Here is a 17,291-nt window from a genome sequence, read left to right as displayed (position 1 = left end):
GGAACCCAATAATCAATTACTATTGCCAAGGAATTGTGAGGGTTATATTAGATCACCTTCTGTAGTGTACTTACCTGAAGAGAGGTCCTCATTCTCATATTTGGAACTGTAAAGCAGGGAAACAGGATCCCCTGGTCGGCTGTGATCACAGAACCATGCTAGTCTCATCTTACAGTTCTAATGTAGGAGCACTTTTGCCCCTGATCTAGTGTGGTCACAAGACCATGCTTGTCCCATTTTAGACCTGTGAAGAAGGGGCAGAGTAGCCCCTGTTCCAGTGTGGTCATGGACCCATGAGTGTCCTAACTTATATCTCTAAAGCAGGGGCACAGGGGTCCCTAGCATGATGTGGTTACTGGACCAGATTTGTCCCAACTTACATCTCTAAGCAGGGGCACAGTAGCCACTGACCCTCTGTGGTCAATGTGCTGCATTCATCCCTATCATGCACTCTCTGCTCCATGACTCATGCACTGGTCCAAGTGGAGGTACTGGTGGATGCATTGCAGCAGTGCTCTGAGGACCAGGTGTCTTGTGATTCTTCCCCTAAAAAGGCAATGTATGTGAGCTGTGCAGACTGACTCTTGTGTGACAGGTTAGAACATTTTTTTTCTTCAAGGTTCTGCTGATGTGAGCAGCTCAGCTCAGCTCTGTATGATCAGGGATTCTCACGGGCTAATGAAATGTTTCTCAGGGAGTTTGTGGATAAAAAGTAAGGACATGTGGGAAGGTGACCCCATCCTGAAGTGGGTTGTCAAAAGAAGGACATGCATTTAACATCATTGTGAGACCAAGCAGCACCTTCCCACCTTGCATATCACTGCTATCTCTTTGCCCTCCATGAAAACAGGGTGGGTCTCTGGTAAACTAGCTCTTACTACTCTGGAGTAGCCTGAGGTAGTGTGACTCATGTGGTGTGTGTTCAGATCTTGAGCAGGGAGGACCCCCATCCTGATGCCAGCTTTGCTAAATAAGTCCCAACAGCCAGGCCAAACTATGTAGTATGTACCTGACTGGGTATGTGACCTGATTTCTCCTGCATGCCCCAGAAATACCCCAGGGACAGGAAAGCACACTGAAAAACATCCCCAGAAACAATCTGTATATGTGATATCAAATCATCATATTTCTTCTGGTAACTGTTTCTCCCTTGTGAGCATCTTACCCATATCCCTTTAGGAAAGAGTAATAAGGATGTTATTGCATGCTACCTGAAGTCAATATTCAAACAGTGTCCTTCCCAGTCTTCTACTGATCCTGTAAGCATTATCCTGGGTATATTTGGGTGGATTATGTAGGGAAGTGAAAGTTTGCAAAAGATATAAATATCCTGGTGTTTCAAGAAGGGTTATAAAGAGAACTGGGTGTGGGGGCACATATTTTTTTTCTCAGCTTTCAGGTGGAAGGAGGCCTGGAACCCAGATACTCAGGTCAACCTGCATTGCACCTGGAGAACCCACTTAGAAAGCAGAAAAGACAAAATTTACATAAAGAAAAAATTCCCATCTGCCAAAATCTCTTTTCTGCTGAACAAGCCACAAGTGTTGTAATGGTTCCTTATGCATCCTTTAACAAATGAAAACCAACAGTTTGTGTCTACTGGGAACCCTTCAGGATTTTCCCATGGGACTGAGAGATGCAGTATCTCCCCCTCCAATGAACCATCTTTCAGGAATACCAACAGCAGCTCCCAAAATCTCCATGATGCACCCATGAAGCACTGGGTAAAAGTAGAAAGCATTTGATTCAATTCATGTAAGAAATTATAACCTTTGACAAAGATTTACATCACATCATCTGGGAAGTGGTGTGAATTTAGGCAAGCTCACCCCAGACCCTGGGGCCATATGTATCCACGACAAGTGAGCCAGGGCCAAAGCAGGTCCTGGTGGATGAGGTCAGGGGAGTTTCCTGTCCAAAGGGTTAGAGGCATGGAAAAAAAAGCCAGTTATCACAACACAAAATCAGACCTGACTCAGAGTATTCTGCTGTCACCCACCTGTGAGACCTGGAGTCAGTTCTGGTTAGGTCTAAGGGTTGTTGTAACTTGTTAGTTGGATTTATACTATGTTTCCACTTTCAGGGCAGAAGCTCAAAGCAGAGCTGCTGTCACATCCTTCTGTGGCTGTGGAAGGTTGATGTGAGGGCAGATATCTCCTCATTGATGACAGGGGTGGAATGTGAGCCAAGTTGTGGGAATGCTCTTGACTGGCCTTGCAATGGAAGTGTTTTTTTTAAATGAGTTTTAGGCAATGAAAGCTGAGTGCCTATGCAAACACAGCCAAGGTCAACATAAAGTTCTTCCCTTCTGCAAAGTTTCAGTGTTATGCAGGAAATAAATGCTGTTTCTTTACTAGAAAAACAGAAATTCTTTTATAGAGCCATTACTGCAACAAGTTCTTTCATGAGCAGTTGTCAGATGCTGAACCCTTGCTCCCTCATAGCTTCCTAACTCAGCTGGGGACCCTTACTGATGACTAATTCCTGACTCTTTTATTAAGTAATATATTTTCTCAGTTGTCAATGGACCTTAATTTAATTTAATTTGTTTATTTATATGCAGTGCTGAGGATTGAACCAGGGCATCACACATGCCAGTCCAGTGCTACGCCACTGAGCCACAACTCCAGCCCCTATACTCTGACTCTGATGTGGAGAGTTTAGTAACCACTTTGTACTTTTTATGAAAGCTGGTAACTTGAAACACACTGGATTTTTCACTGAGAAGGAAGCAAACTTCTTTCCCTCTTCAGGAAGTCCTCACAGTACTGAAACTCTCACATGCAACTAATATCCTCCATCTAGAAATGGAACCTCTAAACAGCTAAGTGAACATCCCTCATGAACAAGATGTCAAGGGTCCAAGGGAACATATTGTTTAGAAAACAAAGAAACTGACCAATTCCTTGATTGTTCCAGTAACAATCTTCCTGATCATTCAAAACAACCTGTTGCTTAGCCCTTGGTGCCTAAGCCAGCATACCTGGCCTAGTGACAGACTCCCCAAGATTGCCTGAATGATGCCTGTTCATACACCATGCTGTCCCCACATCAATTGACCCTGGCATCTGCAGCATCAACAGCTACAACAGGGTGGAAGACATGCATGAAGAACCAAGGAGTTTCCACCAGAGAGAATGCACAAGGCAAGTTAAAACTCACTTTGAAAAACTGAGATACTCTTCACAAAATGTGAGAGGAAATGGGCCCATTATCCTCCCAGGAAGACAAAAATCAGAGTTCCACAGCAGCACTTCACTCCAAGTCTAACTGTTCACACACTTTCTAGGACCTGGTGTTATAAGGCCACCCCCCCTTAGGTGCCAACATGGTGCTGGCTGAGCTACTCTTTCTGATTTTACTCCTCATAACTTCTTCCCACCAGCACGAACTCCCACCCAATCAACACTCAACACCCTGCCCAGACCCCTAGCAACAAGGCTCACCCAATCAACCATTGTCCCATCCCCCAGCAACAAGGCTCTCCCAATCAACTCTCACCCCATTTCATGCCCCAACCAATCAGCCTCTTCCTGGCCCTATATAAGTGTGTGCATTTTTAAAATAAAATGGAACTTCTTCGGTGATTAGCTTTGGACTGTGGCTCTGTGTGCTTCTTTCAGTTGGTGCCGAAACCTGGGAGGGGAAACTCCTCAAATATCAAGGAACCCCTCCATCTGCCCCTGTCAAAGCTTCTCACCCTCATCTGCCTTCTTGAGCACTGGCTACCCTGCAACCACCACCGGCCAATTTCTAGGTGAGTCACCCCTTGGGAGGCAGCCGCCTTTAACTTGACTATTGCAGGGTGTCTGGTTGTGATTGTCCGGCAGTCCCTGATGTCTGGTTATAGGGAGGAGACTGCACCCCACCTCAGCCTTCACGAACAATAGTGGACTCCTAGGTACCTCTTTCCTCCCTCAGTCAGGCGGGAGGGAACAATAGACCCCTTACTCTTCTGTCTTCTTGATCTTTCCTCTCTCCTCTCCTCTTACACAACTACTGGCAAAAGCCTAGCACTAGATACTCCGTGACCTTCAGCATTTCACCCTGGCAGGGAAAATCTCTGGTACAACCTACTTTTCCCTTGCCACCAACTCTATCGAGTCTTGTGAATGGTTTCACTCATTGGGGACACCTCAATGAGTCGCCCATTCATTTCCCCTGGTTCGGAGATCTCTCTCTCTCTCTCTCTCTCTCTCTCTCTCTCTCTCTCTCTCTCTCTCTCTCTCCCTCCCCTCCTCTGTCTCTCATCTCCCTCACTTCCTGTCTGCTGTAAACAATGGGGGCCTCTTCTTTCCTCCCAAATGACTCTTCTTTAAAATGCCTACTCTCCAACTTGGCTCATCTCTCACTCACTCCAGATATTAAACCTAAAACCCTCATTAAATTCTGCACCCAAGATTGGCCTTCATACCAGTTAGAAAATCTTATTTGGTGGCCTACCAAAGGCTCCCTTGACCCCCAAATTCTCCGGGATCTTTTCAATTACTGCCAGTGCTCAAAAAAGTGGAAGGAGTTCCCCTATGTTGAAGCCTTTACCCATCTCCATTCTCACCCCAATCTCTGTTCTTCCTGCAGCCCCATCAGGTTCTCCTCACCTGCAAACCCTCCCCTACCACTGAGCCTGCCACCTCCTCTTTCGATCCCACAGATGAACCACCCCCCTACCCTCGCCCACCTCCCTCTGTCCCTTCCTCTCCTTCACCATCCTCTCCTGAGTCCTCTTCATCATCACCCTCCTCTTCCCCTAACTCCTTCAGCCTTCCAGCCACTCAGTAATGCTCTCAAACCACTCATTCCCATGTCCTGGCACCCCTTCAAGAGGTTGCAGGACCTGAAGGGGTTATTCGGGTTCATGTTACATTTTCCATGACTGATCTCACACAGCTTGAGAAGAGATTGGGCTTTTTCATGACTGATCCCACTACGTATATTTGGGAATTCCAGTGGGTCCTCCAGGCTTACAGTCTCACCCGCCATGACATCTACATGCTTTTAGCCAATACCCTTCTTCCTGAAGAATGTAGGTGGGTATGGGAATTAGCCCAAGCCCGTGCAGATGACACTCATCAAGTTAATCCTAACCAACCCATCAGCCCCCATGCGGTTCCTAAACATGACCCAGACTAGAACTATAACACCACAGCCAGAGTGAAGCTGAGAATCAGTTTGCTGCCTGCATAGCTGCTGACCTTAAGAAGGCCACCCATAAGGCAGTTACTTTCCAAAATATCCAGGAAATAATGCAGAAAAAAAGATGAAATCCCTTCTGAATTTTTAGATCATCTCACTAAGGCTCTCCAACAATATACCAACTTAGATCCCAAGACCTCCAATGGTAGACACATCCTTATGATTCATTTTCTATCTCAAAATTACCCTGACATTAAGGCTAAATTAAAAGAAAAAAAACTTGAACAATGGTCCACAACACCTCAGACTGAAATCCTGGCTATGGCTTTCAAGGTCTTCCATAACCGTGATGAGGAAGCTCTACGCTACAAATACCAAAGATATGAAAAGGCAGAGCATAGTAAGTTTCAGATGCCTCACTTAGGTCCTTCAAGGGACCCCCCTAACATGGCCCAACATCATCCACAAAGTAAAAATCCAGGTGCCTGCTTCAAATGTGGAAATGAAGGCCACTGGGCGAGAGCATGTCCCACCCCAAGGACCCCTATTACCCCTTGCCCAAAATGCCAACAAATGGGTCACTGGGGATCAGACTGTCCCACCTCCTGAAGGGGAGCTGTGGCCAGGAAGCCTAATGCTGACCTCCTGGGCCTGGCACAGAATTGATGGGGTCTTGTGTCCTCCTCCCCAGCCATCACTATTGACAGGCAGGAATCCAGGGTGTAGATTCATGTGGATGGGCACTATATTAACTTCCTCTTAGATACTGGAGCCACATTTTCAGTCTTGAGGGAGTTTTGGGGACCCACAATGCCATCATCCTCCCCTATTGTTGGGGTAGGAGGGAAATCTATACTTCCACTAAAGACCCCTCCCCTTACATGTACCATAGAAAATTTCCCATTCTCACATTCCTTCCTTGTCATGCCCCAATGTCCAGTGCCACTTGGTAGGGACATCCTCTCAATCCTCAAAACCACCATCTCGATACAGCCACCATCTTCCCCCACTCTACACTTCCTAATGGCCCTCCTGACAGATGATCCCACAATTCCCTTTTGCTCTGACTGGGTCAGGCCACTAGAGGGCCATTCACACACCCCCTTTCCTGACCCAACCCACCTCATCAATCCTATCATTGGGACACCCAAAACCCCTCCACAGTTGATTGTCCTCCTGTCCGCATTAGCCTTAAAGATCTCAACCAGTTTCCTAGTCAATCCCAGTATCCCTTGTCCACTGCTGCCCTACTTGGCCTCCAGCATATCATACATGATCTTTTGACTAAAAAATATTTTTGGCCTACCCATTCTCCCTATAACACCCCCATATTAGTGGTTAAGAAACCTAATGGTACCTACCGGTTGGTACAAGACCTTCGCCTCATTAATTCCTGTTATTCCTATCCACCCCCTGGTCCCTAACCCGTACACTCTTCTTTCCCAGATCCCAGCCACCTCTACCCATTTCTCTGTTATCAAATTAAAGGATGCATTTTTCTCTATTCCCCTTGGACCTGAATCCCAAGACATTTTTGCATTCACCTGGACTGATCCAAAAACCAGACATTCTCAACAACTCACATGGACTGTCCTTCCTCAGGGTTTTAGGGATAGTCCCCATATCTTTGGGTGGGTCTTGGCAGTGGACCTGGAAGGCCTCCACTCAGCCTGCCCTGACTCCACCCTCCTTCAGTATGTAGATGATCTCCTCCTTTGTAGCTCTTCGGCTGAAATCTCCAATGTTGACACCATCAACTTACTCAATCACCTAGCCCAAAAGGGGTATCGGGCCTCCCCCCAAAAGGCACAAATCTCTACACCCAGGGTCACCTACCTTGGGTTCCTCAATTAGCATGGAAAAAAGGCTATTACCACTGACAGGAAACACCTCATTAACTCTCTCCCCACCCCAAAAACCAAGGCCAAAATTTTCTTTTTTAGGACTGGAAGGATACTTCAGGGCATGAATTCCAAATTTTCCCTCCTAGCTAGACCATTATATGATATGGCAAAGGGCCCCCAGAACAAGCCACTACTTTCAACCATGGACGGCCTTTTCAGATGCTCAAACAAGTGCTCCCTCGAGCCCTGGCCCTTCACTTGTCTAATTTATCCAAACCATTTCTCCTGTATGTTCATGAAAAGGAAGGCCAAGGTTTGGGGGTCTTAGGAAAAGAATACAGTCCCCACTTTTGCTCCAGTAGCCTATCTTTCTAAACAGCTAGATCCTACTATTAAAGGGTGGGCACCTTGCCTGCAAGGCCTAGCTGCCAGCCAGGTCCTCCAGAAGGAAGCTTATAAGCTGACCTTTGGATCCCCTCTTACCATTCTTTCACCACACCACCTGAAGGATCTGCTAACCTACAAGGGACTCCAGTCACTTCCCCCTCTAGGGTGCTTTCCTTACTTGTGTCTTTTCTCCAGAATCTGGCAGTATCCTTTAAACCTTGCCCTCCATTAAACCCTGCCTCTCTGCTTCTGACCTCCCCTCCCCCAACTGATTTCCCCATACACAGTTGTACAGAAACCTTAGAAACCTTTTTACCCTGTCCCACTTCAATCTCTGAAGGCCCTTTGCCACATCCTGACCTTATTTGGTTTATGGATGGTAGTTCATTCATGCACGATGGCACACGGAGAGCAGGATATGCTGTCATCTCCCATTCAACAATAGAAGCCAACCCTCTTCCACCAAACACTACTAACCAACAGACTGAACTTCTGGCAGCTATTTGAGCCTGTGAATTGGCAGCAGGGAAAGCTCTATCCCTCTACACAGATTCTAAATATGTTTTTCACACTTTCCTGTCTCATGCTGCCATATGGAAGGAAAGAGGACTACTAACATCCAAGGGCACTTCTGTTACCAATTCCAAACTTATTTCTCACCTACTCAGGGTTGCACAGTTGCCCTCCAGGCTTGGAGTCACTCATTGCAAGGCACATCAATCTGACTTTTCTCCCATCACAGTCAGAAACTGTAGGGCTAACCAAGTGGCACTGGCAGCCGCCCTCAAAACCCCAGACCCTTCCACTGTGCTCATGCTCACCCTCTCTGGCAATATGCATGAGGAAGACCATAAACACCTTTTTCACTTCCTTCATTCCCTGTTCCACTCTAGCCTCCAAAGCCTGGCAACTTTCCTCCAATCTTTCCTCTCCCTCTCTGCAGATGACAAAGCCCTCTTACAACACATATCCTCGACATGTCGCATCTGCCAGCAAACCAACACCAACACACACTTGCGGCCCAAACATTTTCCCTCTCACCAAGCCTGCGGGCACACCCCTGTGGCAGACTGGCAAATTGATTTTACCAACATGCCCAGGGTTAAACACATAAAATATCTGCTGGTCCTAGTAGACACCTTCTCTGGCTGGGTCGAGGCCTTTCCCACATCCAACAAAAGAGCCTCTACAGTAGCTTCCACTCTGATGACTCAAATCATTCCTCAATTTGGAATGCCCACTTTGATCCAGTCTGACAATGGCCCATAGTTCACCTCACAGATCACCCAGTCTCTCACTCAGGCTCTGTCCTCTCCTTGGCATTTCCATTGTCCTTATCACCCACAAGCATAAGGGAAAGTTGAAAGAACAAACCGAACTCTCAAAGATATCCTTACAAAGCTCACCATGGAATTAAGTATGAATTGGTTAAAACTACTTACTCTGGCCCTTCTCCACCTGTGGGCTATGCCAAAGAAACCCTCACTCCTTTCCCCTTTGAGATTATGTATGGCCACCCCCATCTTCCCCCTCACCCCCATCTTCCCCCTGGCATCTCACCAAAAGACTGGCCCCTTCCTGAGAACTATGTCCTACCCCTTCTCTTCCACCTCTGAACTGAATTATGGAAGCACCAAATCTGGCTTCTCCCTGACCCTGACTTCTTCCAGAACTCCCTCCCTCTAACACCTGGTCAGTTTGTGTGCTATTGTCCCCCAGGGAGAGAGAGACACCCTCAAACCAAAATGGGAGGGCCCAATGTTGGTGATCTTGTGTACTCTGATAGCTGCCAAGCTGGCCCTCCCTAACAGTTGGCTTACTCCATGGATTCATATTTCCAGGTAAAGCCAGTCTCCAGTTTCCCGGGCCCTGAAGAAACTCACCTGAAGTCTTTGGTGACATCTTCCTGCAGACCTCAAATGAAATACTCTTGCTCTACTTCTCCTCATAACCCCTTAAAGCTTCATTTTTTCTGCATCTCCCTTCTTGAGCCAGTTCCTGAACATGATCCATGTTAGTCCAGCCCTAACCCCTATCCTCCTACCCCTTATCCTTATGCCCCTGTTAATAACCTCCACACCTTTCATGTGGAGATTTAAGGTGAAGCAAACATACACAGAAAAGAACACCAAGACCACCTCTCTGGAAGCAACAGCTGACTGTCCCCTGATGGGTTGCTCTGGCATTATTCATATCTCATTTCTCCTGCCCACCAAGATATTTCAACAGGCTACCCACCCTTACCTTTGTTTTTTATATGATCAAACCCAAGATTACTTCAAATGGTGGTCTGACACCTACGGAGGCTGTCCATATTGGTCTTGCAGGGTTCATGATGCCTTTTTGGGACAGCTGAACATAGGCATCTTTTCCTATGTTAGCAATGTCTACACCTACAATCTCACCATCAAGGACTCATGAGATCCTCAGTGGGCTTCGGGTGTAACTGCTTCCATTTACTGTAATGGATATTCTTGCACTCCCTGTGGATCCCTCCACATATCTCAGGAATATGACTCCATAGGCACCCAGGTGTCTCAGGTATCCTCTGACATCAAGCATTCAGAAAAAATCATCATGCAGGCCTTACAAAATTCCTCCTCTTCCTCTGGCTCATTTTACTCCTGACTTCAGATACTAAAAGACACCATTGGCCTCCTCAATCACACCTTTCCAACTATTAGCCCTGCTGATTGTTTTCTTTGCACTTCTCTAAACTGACCTCTGCTAGCTGCAGTTCCCCTAAATGCTACAAGCTACACATTCCTTTCTCAGGAGTCTTACATAAAACATTTTCCTCACATCCCCTTGTGGAAACTTGAGGACATCACCTCCCACTCCCTCCCAGAATCTGCATCTACAGAACCCAAACCCTAGCTGCTCCTTCCATGGCCTGTGCCATTAACATCACTCTTAACAATACTACTTATGCCCAACCCAGACATTTCTTTTGGTGTAACAGAAGCCTCACAAATGTCATCTTTAAAAACTTAACCTCCCCTTGTGTCCTTGTTATAATTGTTCCACAGTTAACCCTTTACAGCAGCTCAGAATTTGTTTCCTTATGTCCCCACCCTCACATGCTAAGCACGCAGCTTTCCTACCCATACTGGTTGGTGTTTCATTGACCACTTCCTCTTGCTGGGATGGGTCTCTCAGGAGGTGCACTTGCCCACTCCTTATGTGCCATTGAGGATATCAACACCCAGCTGGAGAGCACCCTCTCCTCTACTGCCTCCTCCCTCACCTCTCTGCAAAAGCAGGTAACCTCCCTGGCCCAGGTGACTCTCCAGAATTCACCCCACTCTGAACCTCCTTACAGCCGAAACCTGTGTATTCCTTCAAGAAGAATATTGCTATTATATTAATGAATCCAGCTTAGTGGAACAAAATATCATCAAATTATGTAATTTGACAGCAGACCTACAAAGATCCCCCCCCAATTCCCCATTCTCCTTGTGGTTCCAGTGTCCCCTTCTAACATGGGTATGGCCCATACTAGGACCATTATCCATCATTTTTCTCACCTGTCTCATTCTATTCTGTTTTGTTATGTTCCTTCAGATCCAAGTGGGTAAAATTGCTAACCAGGCTTTTAACCAGCTTCTCCTCAGGAATTATCAGCTACTGGCAACAGATGAGCCAGCACCTCCTCTCACTACCTGTTGAGGGAGATTTAACCAACCTATGGACCTCCTTCCTAGCAGTTCTCTATCAGGATGCCTGGCTCATTCTACCCGAGTCTGCTACAAGGGACATTCACCTACCTCACCCCCCAAGAAACCTTCCCTTTTTCAGTCTTGTTATGGGACTTCTTGACCATGTTCCTCTGATTCCCCCATCCTGTACCTGACTCCACCCCCATTCAGCAGGAAGTAGCCAGACTGAATGAAGTCCCCTTCCAATATAAAACAAGAAAGGGAGGAATATAAGGTCACCCCCCCTTAGGTGCCAACATGGTGCTGGCCAAGCTTCTCTTCCTCATAACTTCTTTCCGCCAGCACGAACTCGCACCCAATTGGCACTCAACACCCTGCCCAGACCCCTAGCAACAAGGCTCACCCAATCAACCATCACCCCATCCCCCAGCAACAAAGTTCACCCAATCAACTCTCACCTCATTTCATGCCCCAACCAATCAGCCTCTTCCTGGCCCTATATAAGTGTGTGAATTTTTAAAATAAAATGGGACTTCTCCAGTGATTTGTTTTGGACTGTGGCTCCGTGTGCTTCTTTCAGGTGTAACATCAAAACACAGTGCCCTCTGTTCAAATGTTACAGGACCTCAGGACCACAGCAACAAGTGCTGGCATGAGCACAGCCCTTCTGGGTCTGTGTGACAGCCCAGGGCACAGCACACACAGCTGTTCCCAAGTACAAGGGACCTGAACCTGGTTGGTCCCCCATAACCCAAGGAATTTCTTTTTTTAAAAAAAATTGAGAAATAATTTTCATGCTGTAAATGCCAACATTTCAAAATGCTAATTCCTATTGGTTTTAGTACATTCACACAGCTATACTAATGTCATCATGAAGTCCAGACTGTTTGACTACACCAAAGAGAATTTTGTAATCAAAACCCAAAAGCATGGTGAGAGCTAAAAGTTTAATTTCATTTTGTTACATGTGGCTTCCCATTTTCCCCAGCACTATTGTTGAATACACTGTCTTTTCTCTAGTTAATGTTTTTGGTGGATTCATGTAGTACACAATAACTGTATTTATGTGGGTGTGTCTCTGGGTGTTCTATCTGTACCACTGGTCTAAATGTCTGTTTTGGTGCAAATACAAGGCTGTTTTTATTACTATAGCTCTGTAGAAGAATTTGAGATCTGGTATTGTGATGCCTCCTGCTTCACTTTTCTTGCTAATGATGGCTTTGGCTACTCAGGGTTTCTTATTTTTTCAAAAATGAATATATACCTTTATCTATAACTCTGCACACACAAAAAAACTGCTCAAAGTAGATTATAAACTTACACATTAGAACAGAGACCCTGTACCTACTAGAAGAAAAAGTAGGCCCAAATCTTCACTGTTGGCCTGGGATCTGACTTCCTTAATAAGAGCCCTAAAGTGCAAGAAGTTAAATCAATAATCAATTAATGGGATGGACTCAAACTAAAAGCTTTTTTTCAGCAAAAGAAGCAATCATAATATAAAGAGAGTCTACAAACTGGGAGAAAATCTTTACCACATGCACCTCAGATAAAGTATTAATCTTTAGAATCAATCAATCAATAAGTATATGAAAAAATGCTCAACAATTCTGGCAATAAGAGGAAAGCAAATCAAAACTACTCTAAGATTTTACCTCATTCAAATCAGAATGGCAACTATCCAGAACACAAGTAACAATAAATGTTGGTGAGGATGTGGGGAAAAAAGTACACTTATACATTGTTGCTGGGAATGCAAACTGGTGCAAAAATTATGGAAAGCAGTATGGATATTTCTCAGAAAACTTAGAATGGAACCACAATTTTATCCAGCTACCCCACTGCTTGGTTTATACCCAAATGATTTTAAATCAGCATCCTACACAGATGCACCCACATCAGGGTTTATAGGGACTCAACTCACAATAGTTAAATTATGGAAGCAACCTAGGTGCCCTTCAATGGATGAATGGAAAAAGAAAATATCAAATACACACACACACACAATGGAGTATTATTCAGTTTTAAAGAAGAATGAAATTATGGCCTTTGATAGTAAATGGATGGAGTTAGATAATATCATGCAAAACAAAATAAGCCAAATCCAAAAAAGCAAAGCTCGAATATTTTCTCTGATATGTGGATGCTAATTCACAATAAGAGGGCAGGGTGCTAGGGAAGAATAGAGTTACTTCATATTAAATAGAGGGAATTGAAGGGAGGGGAAGGGATATGAGGGTAGGAAGGACAGTAGAGTGAAACAGACAATATTACCTCATATACATATATAACTGCATGACTGATGTGACGCTATAATATGTACAACCAGAAAAATGAGAAATTAAGCTCCATTTATGTATGATTTAATAAAAAATATAAATGTATTCTACTGTCATGTTCAAATAATTAGAATAATAAAAAATTAATAAAAAAAGTAAATTAGCACTCCCCTTTGACCTGTCTTTTCTGAGTTAGATGTGGAGGAGCTCTGGATTTTCATGAAAAATAATCACAGAGGTTTGAGGGCTGGTCTACCTGAAGAGGCTGGATAGAGGAGGACCCAAGAGGTCTCCCCTGAGGATGGTAGAGAGTTGGCATGTGTGAGCTGAGGGAGGGACAAGGTGGCAAAATGGTAGATGAAGGAGGAGTCGGGGTGCATGAGATTAGGTCACAGAGCACCTTTTGCTTCATCATAACCCACATTTCTTGGATTCCCATTTGAGCACAGGAAGGGCCAGGGGTCCTCCTGACATCTGGCCATGACTGGCACTGACTTTACCTACAAAGGACATCCAAGGGTCACCTCAGTCCCCAGAGAATGCTGGTGTCTATGTACCTGTGCTCACCACTTCCTGCTGGAAGCTGCAGACCTGGCAGAGACTCTGCACCCACTTATGCATGTCCTCCTTTGTCTCTGCCACCAGGTAAAAGGTGTGCATACTGGTCTTGATGAGGAACACAAAGCCAAATGGTAGACACTTCTTGTGAAGTGTCACATTTGTGTCCACCTGCTCACAGAGGCACAGGATGATGATCCATAAGAGCTTCTTGGACTGGTCATGCTTGTAGTATTCCAGGACACCTGGGTCACCACAACACTGGCTGCTTCACAGGATGAACCAGCATTTCTTCCAAGCCTGAATCACACAAGAAAGAGTAGAGAAGGTAAGAAATTTACTTATTACTTCAAAGGTATTTGTCCTAAAATTGATTTTCAGATGAGGTTTCCATAAGTTGCACAGGCTGGCCTGGAGCTTTTGATCTTCCTGGCTCAGACTTCTGAATGGCTGGTATGATAGTTGTGCCCACCATGCCAGGCATTTCAAAATTTCTCACAGATCACTAAGTTACAGCTGGGGAGTGTAGAACCTGTAGGCTACTCATGGCACCAAACATCTCTTATTGTAGAAAAACACACCAGAGGCTTGACTTGATATAACGGTCCTATCCAGCTATGGACCAGTTTATCTATTCCTCTTCACAGCAAAACCTCAAGGGTTTTCCCCACTATCAGTCCTTTGAATGCCAATAAGTTTTTCATCACAAAGATGAAGGCCAGAGGAAGGTGGTACAAATTTTTCAGGTACAAAACTATAAGATCTCTCAAAATTCTCCATCCAGGGGCAACACCCTTCAGAATGAAGAGGTAAGGGCAACACTTTCCATTGAAGGCAAATAGAGGACTTGCTGCCAGCAAACCTGCCCTGTGCAAGGGCCATAGGAAGTATCTGTCCAGAAATGAATGATGAGAAGAGGGTCTAGGTGACATCAGCATAAAGAAAACACCCATTAAAAAGAAGCATATGTTGATACAACAGGCTCTCCTCTCAAAGCTCATAACTCTAGTTTGATGACTAAGGCAAAAGCAACAGCACCATTTCATTTCAGTAAAAAACTTAGGACCAGGAAATATGGAGCAAGGAAATGCTTTTCAATATCACATCAAGACTTTCTTAGACACAAGCAAGGTCACTGTCAACATGTATTGAAATACAGAGGAACAGCAACAGCTGAAATATTTTGAAAATGAGAATGAGCTTGTGGAGAATGGTTCACCAGACTTCCAGACTCATTGCATGACCACAGAAAGACCAATGGTGAGGCGAACAGAGGGAGAGACACAGGGTCAACAGTTTGGAAATGAACCCCAGGAGGGGGCCAGAGAAATGGGCCAGCTGACCCTGCACAAAGACAAGGGAGAAATTCAGTGACAGAAGGGGAGCTTGGTCCACAATGGTGCAGGGACAGCAGGTAACATCCACTGGAAAAAGGAAATGAACTGTCTCAAATCTTATACAAAACTTAGAGTGGGTCATGGACCTGAGGGAAAATACATCCCTATAAGATGCACAGTGTGTTGGTCAGCTCCCCCACACTGTGACCAATACACCTGACAAGGACACCTCGGAGCAGCCAGGATTTATTTGACTCATGGTATCAAGAGTGCGGTCAGCCAACTTTCCTGTAGAAACCTCATAGAGAATGGGCAGGAAAGTGAAAAGGTGCTCAGCTTTGGCAACCAGAAATCAGGGTCAGAGACACAGATAGGCAGTAAGGGAACTTACAGTCCCCCAAGTCACACCCTGGAACCCACTTCCCCTAGTCAAACCCGACTTGCTTCTCATTTTCAACACCTCCCAGTAAGACCCCTCAAATCATTAATTTAATTTATATTTTTTGTGCACAGTGGGGTTGGAATCCAAGGCCTTACTCATACTGTGTAGATGCTCTACCACTGAGCTATAACTCAGCCTGCTCCCTGCAAATTATTAACCATTATGTGGGTTAGCCCACTGATGAGGTTAGAGCCCTTGTAATCTCTTCACCTCTGAACACTGCAGCACAGACACCTGTTTGGGGGATATTGTAGATCCAAACAATACCATTTATTAAAACAGAACTAAACAAAATGAAAAACCCTCAGAATCTAGGGTTAAGCAAAGAATTCCAGGATTTGACAATAAAGTGCAATCTAAAAAAGGAAAGATTGAAAAATTGGTAAGCTCCTGCTCAGTGAAAGCTCTTGTTCAGTGGATAAAAATACAAGTAACAGACTGAATGAAAATGTAAGCTGTGTGTGGTGCCCATGCCTGTCAGCCCAAAAACATGGGAGGCTGAGACAGGAGGACTACTTCAGCCTCAATTTGAGGACACTCTCAGCAACTTAGTGAGACCGCACATTAAAAATAAAAATAAAATACAAATAACTGGGGATAGTAGACCATTTGTAAAGTGCCCCACTTTCAATCCCCAGTATTCACCACCAAAAAAAAAATGTTAACCATACTTTGAGCAAAGGATTACTATCTTGAGTGCATGAGGTATTCTTAAAAATCAACATAAAATAAAAGCAAAGTGTTCTTAAAGAAAACAGCAACATATTTGAGTGTACTATGCAATCAAGGTGTACAATTCTCTTAGCCATAAGAATTCTTGAAATACAAGAGGGCAAATTGTCAAACCAAAAGACTGGTACAGCCATGGACCTGGATACCACTTTAGAAAGAGAAAATGAACTGTTGACACACAATAACTGGACAAGTTAATAGAGACCCAAATTGAAAATATCCAAAAGGTAGCACAATACCTGAGTTCAACAAAGCAGCACAGGTGAGATTACCAGGTTACAGACATAGAGGACAGGTCAGGGCTGTCAAGGATTAAGGGTTTGGCAGGGCTTTAGTGGGGCAGAGGTGAAGAAAGAAAGACTGGAGGGGCTTTCAGCACTGGAGGCCTTCTGCATCCTGACTCTTCTGCTGTCAGCAGTTGATGAGGTCACAACAGAGAATTTCAGATCAGGTCACATGGGAACGCTGGTAAAGGGCATCTGCAACTGCCTCAGTATAAAACATTTGCTTCTTTTACAGTGCTCCAGCTTTGGGACAAAACTAGATGGCCCTGAGCACAGGGTGAACAATACTAAGTTAATGTGAAGTGAATGGTCTAGCATAGAACTTCACACGTGGGTGAGCTCCCATGTGACTGTCAGAGATCAGCAATGCTCAGCCTCAAGGTGGTGCGTGGGGCATTCATAGCCAGAGTATTTAGTCTTGTGGGGGTCTAACATGGATTATTGGGCAACAGTAGTTCAAAGATGGTTTTCACATTTCTCAGCAGATAAGTGGGTAGTTGGTGGCACCATTTGCTGAGCAGGAATGGGGTGAAGGGCAGAGGGATAAAGAAGAGATTAGTTCTGGGTGTGGTAAATTTGTGTGCTCTGGGAAACAGTACAGGCATTATTTCTTGGATGGATATGCAGGGTGGGAGT

This window comes from Sciurus carolinensis, assembly GCF_902686445.1.
Source record: "Sciurus carolinensis chromosome 14 unlocalized genomic scaffold, mSciCar1.2 scaffold_115_arrow_ctg1, whole genome shotgun sequence".
Lineage (NCBI taxonomy): Eukaryota > Metazoa > Chordata > Mammalia > Rodentia > Sciuridae > Sciurus > Sciurus carolinensis.
This window is presented reverse-complemented; position numbering follows the sequence as displayed.